The sequence below is a fragment of the Rhamphochromis longiceps genome, linkage group LG3 (assembly GCF_057381845.1).
Source record: "Rhamphochromis longiceps isolate RC_006_pf linkage group LG3, R_longiceps_female_GT1.1, whole genome shotgun sequence".
In the NCBI taxonomy this organism is placed as follows: Eukaryota; Metazoa; Chordata; class Actinopteri; order Cichliformes; family Cichlidae; genus Rhamphochromis; species Rhamphochromis longiceps.
In genome coordinates this window covers 16,590,297-16,607,425 of record NC_140559.1, presented here as the reverse complement: position 1 = coordinate 16,607,425, position 17,129 = coordinate 16,590,297, and the positions used below count along the sequence as shown (strand labels likewise).

Here is a 17,129-nt window from a genome sequence, read left to right as displayed (position 1 = left end):
TGAAATTGACAAACTTAAACAGCAACAAATAATAAATAAATAAATAAACTTTATTTATAAAGCACACTAAAAAAACAAGGGTATACCAAGGTGCTTGACAAAAATAAAATAGGAAAAGGGAGATGGGAGGGAAAAGAGAAAGGACCTGGCACGTATCAATTATAAAAACCATCATAAGATATAAAAGTAGTTCACAAGCATAAAAAATGTACCAGCGCACACAAGTGTTAACTGGGTGGAAAGGCAAGATTAAAGAAATAAGTCTTAAGCCGTGATTTAAACAGTGGCATAGAGTCAGACGCCCGGATAGCGACAGGAAGGTTGTTCCATAAGACCGGGGCAGCTACAGCAAACGCGCGGTCACTGCGAGACTTCAGCCGAGAACGAGGTTGCTCCAGAAGAATTTTGGTAGCAGAGCTAAGTGCTCTGACAGGAGTGTGTAACCTGAGAAGCTCATTGAGGTAGCTCGGCGCAAAGTTATTAATGGTTTTGTAGGTGAAAAGTAATATTTTAAATTGAATACGGTATTTAATTGGAAGCCAGTGCAAGCCAGCAAGAACAGGAGTGATGGAAGAAAACTTCCTGCTACCTGTCAAAAGGCGTGCCGCCGCATTCTGGACAGTCTGCAATCTAACGAGAAGGGTGGAGGAAAGGCCAATGTAAAGAGAGTTGCAGTTCATATCCAGAATCGGATTCTTTTGGTTATTACCCAAAGCTCGTGACCATAGGTGAAGGTGGGGACAAACTGATAGGAAAGAGCTCCTGCCAGCCACACAGCCACCTGCGACAATCACAGACATTTATCTACCGGCTTGACTGGCGGCTGCAAAACATTGCAAGATAATCTTGGTCAGGTATTCTTCCAGTCCACAACTTTACCACGAGTGTTGTTATATCAATTTAATTGTCCCACAAGGGGAAACTTGGGTGTAACAGCAGCAAGAAAACACATATACAAACAAACAGTACACATGACACAGAACAGAAACATACACAATTCTTACATATTTACATGAAGGACAATGGTTACCAAAAACTGAGTACCATACTGTTGTTAAATTAAATAAAATTAAATACAGATAAGAGGCAACCCTGGTTGTAGTGTGAATCGGTTGATAAAACAGTGCACGATACAGCGCTGATGTAAACATCTGTGTTTGTTGGGAGCAGTTCAGATTGTACAGTCTGACAGCTGCAGGGAGGAAGGACCTGTGGAAACGCTCCTTCATGCATCGAGGATGCAGCAGTCTGTCACTGAAGCAGCTCTGCAGTTCAGCAACATCTACATGCATGGGGCGGGAGATAAACTGCTGCTCCAACATACCACACTGTAAAAAATGACAGATGCCACCACAGAGTCATAGAAGGTCTTTAAAAGCGCTCCCTGGACTCCAAATGACCTTAGCCGCCTCAGCAGGTAGAGTCTGCTCTGACCCTTCCTGTAAAGAGCATCATCCCTGTACTTATACTTTTGTGTTGCTCTCTCATCACATCTTCATTATTCTCATCACTGCTTAAAACAACACACATCTTTTTTTAACTGTCCTTTCTCCAAAACAGAAAGTGGCATTACAGTTGTTTCAGGCTGAGAGACACAAAACGCTCTTCGTATTATCATTCATATATCATCCACACAACTATTTTATTTCTTTTTGTCCACTGGGCAGGTGACCTGCAGAATCATGTCTGCCCCAGCTGGATACCTTTTCACACACACCGTGACGTCAGACACACTCACAGTCACTTCATTCGTCAGACTTCTTTTAAGTTTGCAGCAGGCAACGCGACTGAGTATTGTGTCAAGATAAGTAGGAAGACCACGCTATAATGGACAGTTGAAGGAAAAGGTCAAATTTACAGGGAATCTTTTTGTTTTGTTTTTGGACAGAAAGATGAGAGTTTGATGTGTACATGGCTGTGAACAAAAATATAAATGTGGTGGATCATAAATTTGATTAGTTTTGAAGTTGTACATCTCTGTTCCTTACATTTCATGTCATGCCCTTATTAATGTTTTATTTGTTGCTTTGACTGTTTTCGAATAGAATATGCAGTGGGAATATAGAGGGAGATAAGTAGTGAAAGTTTTGCCTGGGTTGATTGTGCGTCGATCCATTGTTAATGCCTCAGGGCTCCAGTAGGTGGGTTCGCGCGCTTCCTCCTTCACTCAATACAGACGAGTGAGAGTGAGAGCTGCGTGTCTGTGCCGCTCTTTCACCTCTCCTCACTATTTCCCCTGTTTAAGGGCACAACATAAACACTGAGGCTTCAAAATGCAGCATCTACAACACTGTCACTCTGCCTCCACCATGGAGACAGTCTCCATGGTGATGAGTACAACTGGCAGCTGAAACTGTTGTGAACTTCTCCATGAGTCATATTTCCTGTTTCAGAGCTGCTGATTGGCTCTTTGGGCCCTTTACCTTCAGGAGGTCATGGACGAAGCACTGAAGTCGTTCATCACGTAAAAAATATTTTTAGTTTATAATAATTTGATAAATAATAAAATATTAATAAAAACTGGAGGTTTTTTTAGAACTTAGATTTTAAGCTATTTATGCCTTTTTTGCTGCTCTTTTTTAAACTTATTCCCTTTAAACTGTATTTATTCTTTTTAAAATATATTGGTTATTGCACTGTAGAGGCTGCTGAGGAACAGTATTTCGTTTCAGGCTGTGTAACACGAAATGACAATAACCAATAAAGTCTTGAGAGCTGCCATCATTGTTCCAGCAGGAGGCAGTAAAACACCAAACTGCACCTGTTGTGCTGAAAAGGTGTGAGCATGTGCAGTAACCCAGTAAGTTACCTGAATATCTCTCTCTCACACACACACACACACACACACACACACACACACACACAGTACTGATACTAATGACTCGCTCTCACATCTATTTGGGTTTAATGTCAGGGTATATTTGTGGATGAAAGTTTTGGTAGGACACATGATGTGGACAGTCTGGTAATCCCAGAATATTTTAATGTAAGAAAACTCCAGACAGCTCTGGAGAAAGTTTCAGAGTAAAAGCCCTGGAGTGTTTTACATGTTATTCTGTTGGATTAAATCTGACGGAGCTGATTCATAAACACTTCACTGCCAGGTATCAGGTGACCTGCAGAGACTGATCCTACAAACACTCAGAAACAGAGTAAACCAAACTGCACCACAGTGATCAGACGAAACCTTCCTGACATGAACACAGCTCCTCAGTAAAAACTGTGAACCAGCAGAGAGACTACACCCAGCACCATACACCACCTCTCTGACACAGTACACCCTCGAGCAGGTGGTGTCCCCATAAACAGTGTGAGAAGCTCTGATTATTTACTATGTTCAAACAAACTGAGTGTCCACAAACGTCTGAGCTCACAGTGAGAGCTGCTGGCACAGTTTGGAGGTGTTCTGCCCCCTGCTGGACACACAGAGCTACAACATGAGGATCAGAGGAGGCTGGTGCTGCTTCACCTTTAGACACAAGAAGGAGGTCAACAAATGTAGAAACAGAGATTGTTTTTAAACCTGTAAAGGGGGAAATCCTGACGAACCAATCCACAGCCAGAAAAGAAGTCTAACTCTGTGCTGCTCCAATCAGGAATCAGCTCTGTTACTGTGTGAGTGTGTAAAGTCACAGAGTAGCTGGTTTCAAATGTATCTATAAAGTTTATTCACGTTTTATTTAGGCTTCAAAAAACAGTCCAAGTTTATTTCTTTGGACTTTGTTCACTTAGCGCCACCTGGAGGACAGTCAGCTCCCTGCAGCAGCTCTGGAGGACTGTTAACTGATGAAGAGCTCGGACTGCACAGCCTGCTTCATCACCGACTTCTTTAAATAAACATGACCACGATCAGTCGCAGCACCTCAGACAAACGTTTGTTACACAGCAGCCGCCTTCACACCGACTGAGCTCCATCACAGCTTCAGAGCTCAGCTTACTAAAGTCAAAGTTTATTTCCTCTCAGGTTTCTTACTTTCAGTAAAGTTTCACTGTTAGAGCCCTGACCAGCATCCTGCAGCATCTGGAGCAGCTGTGTGGTGCTGTCATGGCAATAAGGATCCAAATCTGTGGGGATGTTTCCAGCAGGGGTTATAACCTGCAGCCAGCAAGGTGTGCCTAATAAAGTGGCCGTGTTTATGTCCCAGTGCAGCAGCATCAGAAAACGGTGGTTTACATCTCTGTTACAGGAAACCTGAAGAGTTAAAACACCAGAGAAGAAAATCTAAACGTTACACAAAGAACATAAAAGAAGTAAACTTCATAAAAACTTCACAAATGATGCTTTAAATGAAAAATAAATCCCTGTAAATAATTCAACAGGTCACATGTTAGAACCACCTTAACTAAACTCTGTAGCCGCTCACTGTGGTTTGTCCCAGCAGCTCTTAGGAAACAAACTGCTAACTTCAGTGTCAGCACACACTGTTAGTAAACTATGCAACACTGAATTCAGGTTTCAGTCGTGTTAAGTTGTGAAGTTGTGATGAAAGTCTTCTTACTGACACAGGTAGGATGGTCAGGCGTCCTCTGTTCCTTCACCGTTCATGAACTGTCACTTATAAAATGCTGCCAAACATCAACTACACTCAATAACTAAACGTGTGCAGGTTAAAGTGATGGACGCCCAGATCTGCACTCCAAATACAAACAGACTAAAGGTGTTTCCTCCAGAAACAAAGACAATATTTACAAAGGTCTCACAGGTAAATTGTGAGCGATCACAGCAGCATCTCATCCTGACTAACAGCTTTTAGATGCAGGGAGAGCGTCGTGGTTCAGAGGTGGTTCACCAGATGATGAAGGCCTTTCTGTTGCATTGTGTAGTGCTGTGGAGGCCATGATGGTCGACTGGGTCTGCTTCTACTGAACTCACAAACACTTCTGAGGTATTTACACCTGAAGCCTCATTGAATGTGAGTCAGAAACAAACGGCTCAGCTGTGATTAATGGATGTTTCCCTGCATTTCTATTTTCACACAGTTTATTTCTTACAGCAGGAAAACTGAACAGAATGTATGTAAGAGGTCAGAGTGAGGATGACGTCACTTAATACAGGAAATACATGTTTGTCTGTTTTGATGATGAAGGACTTCTTCAGCTCTGTAAACAGCTACACTTGAGAGGACAGAGGTGATTTCATGGATCAATAACAATGTGTTTATCAGCTTTCATCATCGCAGTGCAGACATGACGTCAGATCTATCAGAGTGAAGGCCGTCTCTCTGATGACGTCACAGAGCAGAGTCCTTCTGTCCAATAAAGGATCTCAGATCAGCTGCTGCCATCTTGTGGCCACAGTTGGTTACTGTCTCTGAAAGTTGTCTCATGTTTCCTGTTGTCCTGCTAACAAAGGCTGGAGCTCATCATGCTGAGAGGGCAGCAGCATTTTGTGGCTCTTCACACATGTTCATTATATTCTGATGATCCTGGATGGAGACAAACTACAGATAAGTGTGTTCAGCCCAACTAGTTTATCTCATTACAGCAGTTTGATGTTTCCCTTTGAATCCCCCTGAAGATCCTGACAGTGAAGCACGTACATAATACTCCAGCCTTTCAACTCTGAGCTTATTTAGTTCTATTAATACACTGAAATCTCATTTGTGTCATGAAGAAAGTCTTTAATCAAACAGAATTCAAAGATCAGAAACATTTCATATATGGAGTTAAACATGAATCATTGTTTCAACAACATATTTATTGTTGTCATAAACAGACAAGAAGACAACAACAAACTGCTCCTCCCATTCAACACATGTCAGTCCATATCCCAGCAAACTAAATCATCTCCATTTACACATCAAATAGAAACATGAATCACTTGTAATGATTAGAAACTTGATAGAATTTCAAATCTAGTTTGGGGAGTCATTCAGTGAGAAACAGTGAAATGATTTTCCATGTGAAAAGGTGGACAGCAGAAACAGAAAGAAACAGTGAAACTAAAAGAGAAACAAAGAGCTTTGGAACAACGAGGCAGCAGGAGGACAGCTGCAGTTTAACAGCTTCAACTCACTGACAGGAAACAACATTAGAAACATCATCATCCTCAACTCATCTGCTGCACTGACACTGACACCTTCAACGGACACACCTTCAATTTATCAACAGTGCTGATGAATGGAAACATCCTGTGAGTGAAAGTGTGTGTGAAGGTGTGTATGTGTGTGTTAGTATCAGGATCAGAGAACGACAGCTTTCCTCTGTTCCAGTCCAGATTCACTCTGATCCTCTGGAACTTCTGCTGGACTGAGAGAAAAGATTCTGCTGATGGTGAGAGTGTGTAGTATTTACCTAAACAGAACCCTATTCTCCATCATCCAGACTGTATGCGTCCCTTCCTCTGCACAGACTCTGCTAACACACCCAGTAACCACCCTGTACTGTCTCCAACTTCAACATCCCAGCTGTGAGTCCCTGAGTTAAAGCCCTCAGAGCCCAGGACAGAATAGAAACAATCAAACCTCTCTGGATTATCAGGAAGCTGCTGCTTCTCTCCTTCTCGTCTCACACATGTCAGATCTTCAGACAGGATGAGGTTTGGATGAGCAGTGTTTGGGTCCAGAATGAGAGGAGTGTAGGAGACCACGTCCTTCATGTTGTTCCAGATGTTGAAGGTCAGGTTGCCCAGGTGTTTGGCCTGGTCTATCAGAGCTCCTGAGGGCAGCTGTGGATCATCCAGCAGGGGGCAGCGCTGGACTCTTTCCACTGCAGCCTTGTAGTTGTGCAGGAATGAGACGTCTTCAGCTCTCAGCTCCTCCTCTGTGGCTCTGACTGTGTCTGAAAGAGCTGCTATCTCTCTGCTCAGAGCCTCCATCTTCTCCTTCATCATCCCACTCTTCTGCTCCTCTTCCTCCCTCAGTGCAGCCAGCCTGGCCTCCTCTTCCTCTGCTAGAAACTGCTGAAGCTTCTTAAACTGCTCCTTAATCTGCCTCTCTGTGTGTCGGGCCTGGACCTTAATGTGTTCTGCTGTTTGATCAAACTTCACTTGAACTTCTTCACAAACCTTTAACTTCTTCTTTAAGGGCTCCAGAGTTTCCTGAAGTTCCTTCTTGTGCTGTTGTGCAGCTTCATCGATGGGTCTGAATCTGTGATTGGTGTGTTTTTCTGAGTCTCTGCAGACGACACACACTGGCTGCTGATGGTCCAGACAGAAGAGTTTGAGTTTCTCAGAGTGCAGACTGCAGAGAGCCTCTGAAGCTCTCTGATCTCTCTCCTGTAAGAACGACTCACACAGGTTCTTTAAAGCTCGGTTTAAAGGTGGTTCATCCTTTGAAGATCTTCTCTTACAAACTGGACACTCGTGTGTTGGTCTCTCTCTCCACCATCTCTTCAGACAGTCTTTACAGAAGCTGTGGCTACATGACAGAATAACAGGATCTCTGAAGACCTCCTGACAGACCGGACAGCAGAGATCCTCCTCTGATCTGGAAGCCATTGAGTCTGTGAGTGAAGCTGAAAACAGCAGACAGGAAGTACAGTCAGTCCTGGCTCCCCTCCCTCCTCTACCACCTTCACTGAAACTTCCTTTGAGTCGTGTTTTTGCTCAAACTCACATTCAGTGTGTGGAGCGTCAGCAGCTTGAAGCAGCAGTGTTGGAGTTTTCCACTTTTCTCTCCTGTAGCTGGACTCACTCAGAGGAAGCTGCTAGTTTGGTCTGAGCTCAGTCTGATCGTCTGTGCGTCTCTCTTTACTGAGGACGAAGAACTTCCTGTTTCCTGGTTTGTCACATTTGAGTGACGTGAGGGGAGGAGACAAATGTTGCTGTTTGACTTTTAACTAAGGTGTGTTTCAATCCTGCCTGCAGCTCAAAAGCTGTAAAAGAGGTTTTGTGTCTTTTCACCTCCACAGGTCACAACATGAAACCTGTTGTGAAGTTTATAAAATAAAGTGTCACTCGGTGGTGCAGCTGTTTGTCAGCTTCTATTTTAGACTTTGTTCTGGTTCTTGTTCAGGTTCCCAGCAGTGGGAGTGTAATGCAGTCACACACACACAGGTAGTGTTCAGGTGGTGTTAAGGTGGATTCACTTAGTTACAGACAGTGGTGTTATTTCCTGTAACTAAGGGTGTGTTTCACTCCAAAGTTCAGACATTAACCTGCCAGAAGTTGTAAAAGTTACTAATAAAGAGCTTTTATCTCATTTCACATGTTGTCCACAATCTCCTCGTGATTACCTCTGGAAAGCCCCGTGGCACAGCTCTCCATCCAGTGCAGCTTTATGGTCATTGCTGTGGTTCCAGAATCTTCTCATGATGACCAGTAGGTCCCCAAACAGCATGACCTTTGACCTCAACCCCTGCCTGGGCTGTCAGCTATGGTCCCTACTTCTCGCTGGGTCTCTGAAGATTTCTCAGGAGATTCCACCCTTGGGATCATTTCTTCCAGCAATGCTCTGCTGCACCTGCATCTCCTCACTAGAGGAAAAACTTCTATTTGGAAAACATGTCAACCATCATCAAACCAAAATTTCCTTTCAGTTCAGTGAACTTCACTTATCAAAAAATATAATTATTTATTAATTATATTATTGGTTTATCACGTTTTCACTTTCACTTACAGGCCATCAAAGTGTTTATTATCTTTACCCAAATAATTGGAGCAGAACTTGTTCCATATTCAGTTTTTCAGCAAAACGTGTTTGAGAAAAGATTCATTCTTATATCTGGAGGAATAAATATATTTCAATAAATATTAACGTTAGCCTGCGACTTTGTTCCAGTTTTGAATTTTGGCCCACTGTGTATTTGAGTTTGACACCCCTGATCCATAGCTGGCGATTTTTTGTTTTTATGGGCCGACGGATTTTTTTTTTTTAAGGAAGGGTATATATCCCTAACTAACTAAGATGGCGGCGCACACAGTTGCAGCAGCTCGATGTACCACTGGTCAGTGTGGTGTTTGGTTATCTTTGTACGTTTTGTGTTTTGTTTTGTGCGCGATCAGTCAAGCGAATAACATCTTCAGCAGACATGATCTTCTTAAGATCGGAGTGAGTTACCGTGTGAGCGTGACCATGGAATTTATCCACTCACACAAAATACCAGAGGAAGTAGCGAGGAGACCGGGCGCTCCTTGGATTACTATTCCGGCGGGAGGGAGACGCAGACGGCGACGAGAGAGAAGGAGGAAGCGAGGCTGGCGTGCTAACCAGGCTAAGGAGGAAGCCTTTCAAACCACCGCTCCCGAGTTTATATCTCTCGAATGTCAGATCCTTGGCGAACAAGATGGACGAACTAAGGTTACAAATAACAACGGACAATCACATCAAAAACTCATGTATTCTTCTAATCACTGAGTCCTGGCTGCATCAGTCCATCCCGGACTCTGCTATTGAGCTAGCAGGCTACACCGCACAGCGCCAGGATAGAACAAACAATTCCGGTAAGAGAAAAGGAGGGGGAATCTGCATATACGTGAATAACAGCTGGTGTACAAACACAGTGATCATAGACCGTCACTGTTCTCCGGACATAGAATATCTGACTGTCAAATGCAGGCCCATCTATCTTCCACAGGAGTTCACTGTTGTGGTAATAACAACTGTTTACATACCGCCAGATGCAAATACTAACGTGGCACTAGCGCTTTTGCACACGAACATCAACAATAAACTCAATAAATATCCTGACGCAGTGCACATTATAGCGGGTGATTTTAATCAGGTGGATTTAAAAATAGCTATCCCTAATTTCCACCAGCATGTGAAGTGTGCCACGAGAGGGGCTAACACCTTAGATAAAGTCTATTCCAACATCAAGAAGGGCTACAGGGCAAGACCCTTACCACATCTGGGCCAATCTGACCATTTATCCCTGCTCCTAATTCCTGCATATGCCCCAATCAGGAAAACTGCGTCGACCATCACTAAAATTGTAACAACATGGCCAGAGGGCGCTTCTCAACAGCTACAGGACTGCTTTGACAGAACCAACTGGAATATCTTCCAACATCAAGATCTGGAAATGTTCACAAACAGTGTCCTCTGTTACATCAAACACTGTATAGACACTGTCACAGTAGACAAGCAGATCCGGGTTTACACCAACCAAAAGCCATGGATGACCCGGGAAGTCCAGCAGCTGTTAAAAGAGAGGAACAGCGCCTTCAGGTCCGGAAGCAGGGAGAGCTACAGCAGGGCTAGAGCCAACCTGAAAAAAGGCATTAAGAAGGCCAAGGCGGACTATAGGAAGAAGATCGAGAACCACCTGGAGAGTAAGAACAGCCGGCTGGTGTGGCAGGGTGTCCAGCAGCTGACAAACTACAAGTCCAAATCAGGTATGGCTGAAGGTGACCCAGCATTGGCGGAGGAGCTGAACATCTTCTTCACACGCTTTGAGGTCACTGCACCCTATGCCTCAGAGGAACAGCTACACCATACAGCCCACAGCAGCAGTACCATCATCACTCTGGAGGAGCATGAAGGGAGGCGCACCCTGCGGGCTGTTAACCCGAGGAAGGCAGCCGGCCCAGATGGTGTACCAGGATGTGTGCTGAGAGACTGCGCAGACCAGCTTGCCTATATTTTCACCAGGATTTTTAACCAATCCCTTGAACAGTCAAACGTCCCACCCTGCCTCAAGACCTCCACCATAATACCGTTGCCCAAGAAATCTCATATCTCTAGCCTAAATGACTATAGACCAGTGGCACTAACCCTGGTGGTGATGAAGTGCTTTGAGAAACTTGTGCGTTACCACATTACAGCAGCCCTACCCAGCAGCCTTGACCCACACCAGTTTGCCTACAGAGCAAACCGATCGACAGAGGACGCCATAGCAACAGCACTCAATGTAGCATTAACACATCTGGAGAGGCAAGGAAGCTATGTGCGTATGCTCTTTGTGGATTATAGCTCGGCATTTAACACCATTCTTCCATACAAACTGGACGCCAAGCTAAAAGACCTAGGGCTTCCTCACAGCACCTGTAAGTGGATCAATAGCTTCCTCACCGACCGCAGACAGAGAGTGAGAGTGGGATGTTACACATCTCCAGCCCTAAATCTAAGCACTGGGTCGCCACAGGGCTGCGTGCTTAGTCCACTGCTCTACTCGCTTTATACACACGACTGCACCCTCGCCCACCAGAGCAACGCCATTGTAAAGTTCGCAGATGACACTACTGTGGTGGGGCTCATATCTGGGGGAGATGAGTCTGCCTACAGAGATGAGGTGGAGCGGCTGTCTTCATGGTGCAAGGATAACAACCTTCTCCTAAACACAAAAAAGACCAAAGAACTCATAATTGACTACAGAAGACACAAGACAGAAATCCAACCACTAATCATCAGCGACGACTGTGTGGAGAGGGTGGCAGACTTCCGCTTCTTGGGAGTCAGCATAGAGGGAAACCTATCCTGGAGTGTGAATACCTCTGAGCTACTGAAAAAGACACAACAGAGACTGTACTTTCTGAGAGTGCTTAGGAAGAACAACATCACACAGAGACTGCTGGTGTCTTTCTACAGAGCCTCCATCGAAAGCATACTAACGTACTGCATAGGCATATGGTACGCTAGCTGCACAGTGGCTCAGAGGAAAGCACTCCAGGGAGTAATCAACGCTGCCCAAAGGACAATCGGCTGCCCTCTCCTCAAACTGAAAGACCTACACAGTTCCCGCTGCCTCAAAAGAGCCCATAACATCATAAAGGACACCTCACACCCTGGACACTCCATGTTCAAACTGCTGCCTTCAGGTAAACGGTATAGAAAAACATACACAAGGACTAACAGACTCAAACACAGTTTCTACCCAATTGCAATATCATGTCTCAATGCTACTAAAAGTAGATGACTTTCATTGCCCCTGTTGTCATTTGTGCCCTTGATGTTGGAATGCTTTCAGACATGTTTTGTTGGATGCGCTAACAAATTGATTGAGTGATTGATTGTTTGAGTGATATATCAACTAGGTCGTATGTTGAGTGTCTGTATGGGGCCTTAGGCCTGGATTGCTTGGGTGTATCTACGGTATGAGAATACTGTATTTTATATGTATTTCTATCTTTTATATCCTATCATTATAGTTTTTAAGTATTTAATTATAGTTTTTAAGTATTTATCTTTTGTGATGTTGCACTGACCAGAGACATCTTTCAATTTCATTGTACCTGTGACAATGACAATAAAGAATATTCATTCATTCATATAATGAAAGGTGTTGGATTGGCCAATTGGTCATGATCGACTCTGGGCTGGACCAATTACAGTCGAGGAGGCCGGATGCACCCTCCCCCTTGTTTAGCAATCACGTGATTTTCACGCATTGCATGCCGGGAACTCGTGGCAAAACAATCCAAGTACCGCATCAAATGCAAGCATTTGCAGCACCGCAAAACGTTCATTCTCCGGTTCCAATACCTTCTTGTTTTTTCTTTGCCGCACAAAAAAGTCTCGACGAAAAGACAAAGAAAAGATACGAGGAAAAAATCAAAGGAGTGAAAGGGTCAGACCCTTACGAGCACACAGAGGGACCAAAGACGTCAGCGTGCTGCCCAACTTTCACCACGCTCATATTTATAATCATACGGTTCTTGGAGTGAGTGCATACACTCATGAAGTTTAGTAACTTCAGGTCACTGCAACAAGCCCAGGTACAGTTTACCGACGGATGGGTGCAGGACCTTGAAATGCACCGTGTAGAACGAAAGACCATCGTACGAACAAAGGTAAGTTTACCAGTCTCACAAATCGTCGTCATAAATACACATTCGTTAACCGTTTATTAATATAACCTTTGAGCTCAGCGGTAATTGATTAGTAGTGGAAATAATTTCTGGTACGCGTTACAGAAATGTAGCAGTGACAATAATATTGTATGCTGTAATCGTACTGGACAATTAGTGATACAAAACAACTGTTTTACCCTGTGAATAAAAGTATATGTTTCTGTCAATGTACCATAATAACAGAAGCGAAACACAATATTGTGTCAGGACAATTCACTATTTATGCACAATAAACAAAGGAGCAATTTCTGTTCAGCGCCAGACTTGCTTGTAACCTATATCACCAATTATGTTAAGAAAAATGATGCATTAACTACAACAAAACTCTGACCTTTGTGGGAATGCTTGGAGCAGACTAACCTGTGAGCTGGAGTGTTCAGAGACGTTATATTTGGTATATCCAGACCATCCGTCGGCTCTTACTTTGGAAACATGGCTTAAAAATTTCACTTCAACAACGTAATCCGATAAAAAAAAAAACGATCTCTTTACCCGTCGGCTTCCCGTGGCTGTCATGCGACCGGCTATTGCAGTTAATAATACAACAGCTTCTTGCCATTTTTTGGGTTTCTTTTTATCGCTGTGTAACTGAGTTAAATTGAAAGCCTGCGTGCGCTAGTACCTCTTGCCACAAGTTCCCAGAATCCTTTGCGGTTTTACCCCTGAATGACGTCACATTTTCAATCTTCATCCCGACTTTTTGTCCCAGTCCAGCCTTGCCCTGATCTAACCTCTCCTCTTCCTCACAGCTCTGATTTCTCTGAGGGAGATGTTGTGACTGTAATCTGTGAGGAGGACCAAAGCTTTTCTGATTGGACTGTGAGGAGAAACACAAGCAAACTGCAGAGGGCTGAGTGTGGAGATGGGCGGGGACAACAGCAACGTGATCAATCATGTTCCATCAGTGCGCTGGTGCCTCACGACACTGGAGTTTACTGGTGTGAGTCCAGTAATGGTGCCATCAGTAACCTGGTTAATATCACAGTCACTGGTAAGCTGATCACTCTCACTTTACTTCTTATTGCATCCACAAATTGAGCTGAACATGCAGGTACATAGATTCTGTGCTGTTCTTCACTGATCACCTACCTGACTGACAGAGTAATGAAGGACTTCCCTCCCTCGGTGCTTCTTAATGTGTGAGGATATTCTCCATTACTGAGTTAAGACTTCCTTATTTAGATCTTGCACGTCTCGTGGCTCCCAAATGTCTCTTAAGTTATTATCCTCTGTAGCCTCATACTTTAGCTTTACTTGGCAAATGTGAATGCTTTGTGTGCTGACAAACCCTTTTGCATGTAGTGTTTTTATGAAAAGCCTTATAATTGCCTAATTTTGTGTTTTTGTTCTGTTACAAAAGCAGGCATTCTTACTGTTGTTTAATATTTTACTCAAACCTTTAAGTTTAATTCAACACAAAAAGCCCCACTGTAAACAAATCCACAGAACAGAACCAAACTCAGCAGCCAAACAGTTTGTCCTCAGTGCAGGTCGACATTCAGAAAAACCAGCTGCCTCAGCTTGGATGGGCTGATGTGGTTTCTCCTTAGTATCTGCCCAGTTTTTGAGAAGACCCTCCAAAGGAACAGATGTTGCCACAATGCACAGTCTCCCCTCCATCACCTTCAACAGGTAGGGAAAGACTGTGGCCTTGGCCTCCCACCAGCTCTGTGGGCCTTCTCCTTGTTGGATGAGGGGCTCCTCAAGATAACATTTCATCTCCATCATAACATCAGCTGTAGTATTTCTCTTTGCAGCATCTCCTGCAGCTCTTTCATCAAAGAGGCTCCACACAGCAGACGTCTGTGGCTCCTCCTTCACTTGGCCCTGTAATGGTGGAGCTGGGTGGGAGTGCACTTTGCTGCTGCAGTTATTCTCTGAAGTGCCTCATCAACAGCTCTGTTGTCACTGAATGCTGAAAGCTTTTTAAATCTACCATCCAGTGATGCAGCTTCTGAGTGGACGGTGTTGAACTCCACACACAGAAACTTTTCACACTCACTGCTAATTTTGTTTTACAGTGAAGCCACTCTGCTCTGCTAGTCCCAATATCTTTCACCTGCAGCAGATGCTGCTTCGTTTGCAGCTGTCAGTCATATTTCTGTGTTTTTGTGTCGCACTCTCCTCCACACTGCTGTCTGTCATCTCACAGGTATGATGTGCGGAGCGATGCTGAACTTCCAATCCCAGCGTTTCATGTTGCAGGATCAATTCCCATATGAAAATATCAATATCTAATTTGATTACATTTGTTTTTCATCATAAATATGACAGACAAAAGTAAATTCTGCAATTAGCGGGATGGTCTGCAATACCCTGTTAACAGGAACTACACTCACCACCTCTCATTCATGTGCGTGTTACGGCTCTGCAAGAGTGTGAGCCAATGAGAAACCAGAGGCACAAAACTTTAGACCACAAAACACACAATCTGATGTTGGTTTGTAAAGATGTTGCTGATGAGACTTTGTAGAAAGCAGCTGGTCTGAGTGATGTGATCAGAGTGCAGCAGATAATGTCTGACAGCAGTTTGAAGAGCAAATGGATTCTGTTCTGTTCTTCATCATCACCTACCTGACACCTCACAGCTGTTTCTCACCTGCAGGTCACACAGGAGGATCTGTTGGACTGAAGGTCAGCCTGTCAGTTCCTGCTGTGCTTCTTGTTGCTGCTGTTTTCTTGATGTAGAGAAAACAAAAACAACAAAGAATCAGGATCCAGCCTCATGTTGAGCTGCAGCAAAATAAAATGTCTGAATCTTTTTAAAGCAGCACTCTTAGTCTCCCGCTGGTGGTTTCAGCGTTGTCAGTGAACCTGGGGAACATGAGATGATGCTGGTAACAGAAATCAAAGATAGTGAACAGCAGACAGGGATCAGCTGCAGGTTTAATACACGTCCTGAATTTGGTTTAGTTTGAAGTTTCTGTAAAATAAAACCAAACGTTGTGATTTGTCTCTTTATGAATAAAGTTGAATTGAATTTCTCTCTGAGCTCCTGCTTCTGTTGTCTGTCAGTGATTTTATCAGTTGGACATCAAGTAAAACTTTGGATAAAATGAAAACTGTTCACACAGTGTCTGTAAATCCACGGGTGAAAATAATACATGTAACATTCACACAAGTCCACGAGTGATTGAATGAAATGTGATCATGGAAAAATAAATTCAAAACTATTCAAGACTTTTACCATTAACTGTCGTTCTATTATGAAGTAACAGGAAGGTAATAACACTATAATATAATAATAATAAAGAAAATTAAAAAATATGGTATAACAGAGCTCACTGCCTCACACTGTCGATAGCAGCATTTCTTTTTAACCTTATTTCATTTAAGCCTCAGACGATCATCTGTTTTCACTTAAAGTAGTCTAGCTCTGATATCACTTTAGCCTCTGGATGGAGGATTTGCTATGTTAACTTATAGATAATAAACTCAACGTATTACAGACCAAAACCAAACACGTCCGTAGTATAAGACTGGATTTAACTCCCTTCACACCTGTCTCGACACAACAGTCAGGTCAGTCCCTTCCCTTTTAAGAAATCCACCTTAAATGTATTTTAAATGTAAGTGATGCAAAATGAATTTAATATTTTATCTTTAGTTTGTCAGGTAGCATCAGGTCAGATGGATGATGTTGGGTGAGATGGAGCAGACAGAGATGTCATCACAGCTGAGAGGAAGCAAAAGCCTCAACATCCAGGCTTAAAAGTGATGTAGGGAGCTAAAGCTAAAGCTCTGCTTTCTTTGTGTGCTTGTGCTAACAGCAACTAATGAGAAATGTGATGACAATTGTCCAGCTTTGTCCTTTTATATTCTACCAAATGTGAAGTGAACCTGTGGTTATACAGTAACGATAAGAGCATCTTTATTAGTCCCACATGTGGGAAATTTGTTTTGTTACAGCAGGAAGTGGACAGTGCAGTTACATAGCAAACATGAGAGAACCCTGGAATAGAATAAGAAACTGTACACAACTGTACCCAATAGAATAGAATAGAATGATAGGATAAAAATAGAATACACATGCTACATACAACTGAGTACAAATACAACGTTGTCAGAAAAAGAGTGTTACACTTAGTCCTATTGCACATGTGTGTGTTTGATCAGCTGCAAAGTCTTTGTGGTGGAGTCTGACAGCAGAGGGGAGGAAATCTCTCCGTCCCACATCGTGGGTGCTGCAGCCACTGAAGGAGCTGCTCTGAAGTGCTATAAAGGTTTGTGATGATCAATACAGGTTTACAGCTCAGATCATACTGAGTTCATTATGACTGATATAAATATGTGATAGAAGAATAATAAATCGAGTAAATTGTGATTGACAAACAGTTTTAAAGAGAAAGTTTGTTAGTTTAAATTGTGTGAAAGGTCAGAGATGGAGAGAACACCAGGC

At 43.3% G+C, this 17,129-nt stretch overlaps 1 protein-coding gene, 1 long non-coding RNA gene and 1 pseudogene across 2 annotated transcripts in view; 1 reads left to right on the top strand and 2 right to left on the bottom strand.

The window, feature by feature from the left end:
- Nucleotides 1-17,129, bottom strand: part of LOC146673177 (polymeric immunoglobulin receptor-like) — a 193,811-nt gene that overhangs the window by 106,141 nt on the left and 70,541 nt on the right. The gene's annotated exons all lie outside the window — the stretch shown is intronic.
- LOC146673181 (nuclear factor 7, brain-like) lies at nt 5,867-11,670 on the bottom strand (annotated as a pseudogene).
- On the top strand, nt 12,288-15,575 carry LOC146673180 (uncharacterized). Its single transcript, XR_014910501.1, has 3 exons — nt 12,288-12,670; nt 13,480-13,721; nt 15,336-15,575. It is a non-coding gene; the product is annotated as an uncharacterized LOC146673180 (long non-coding RNA).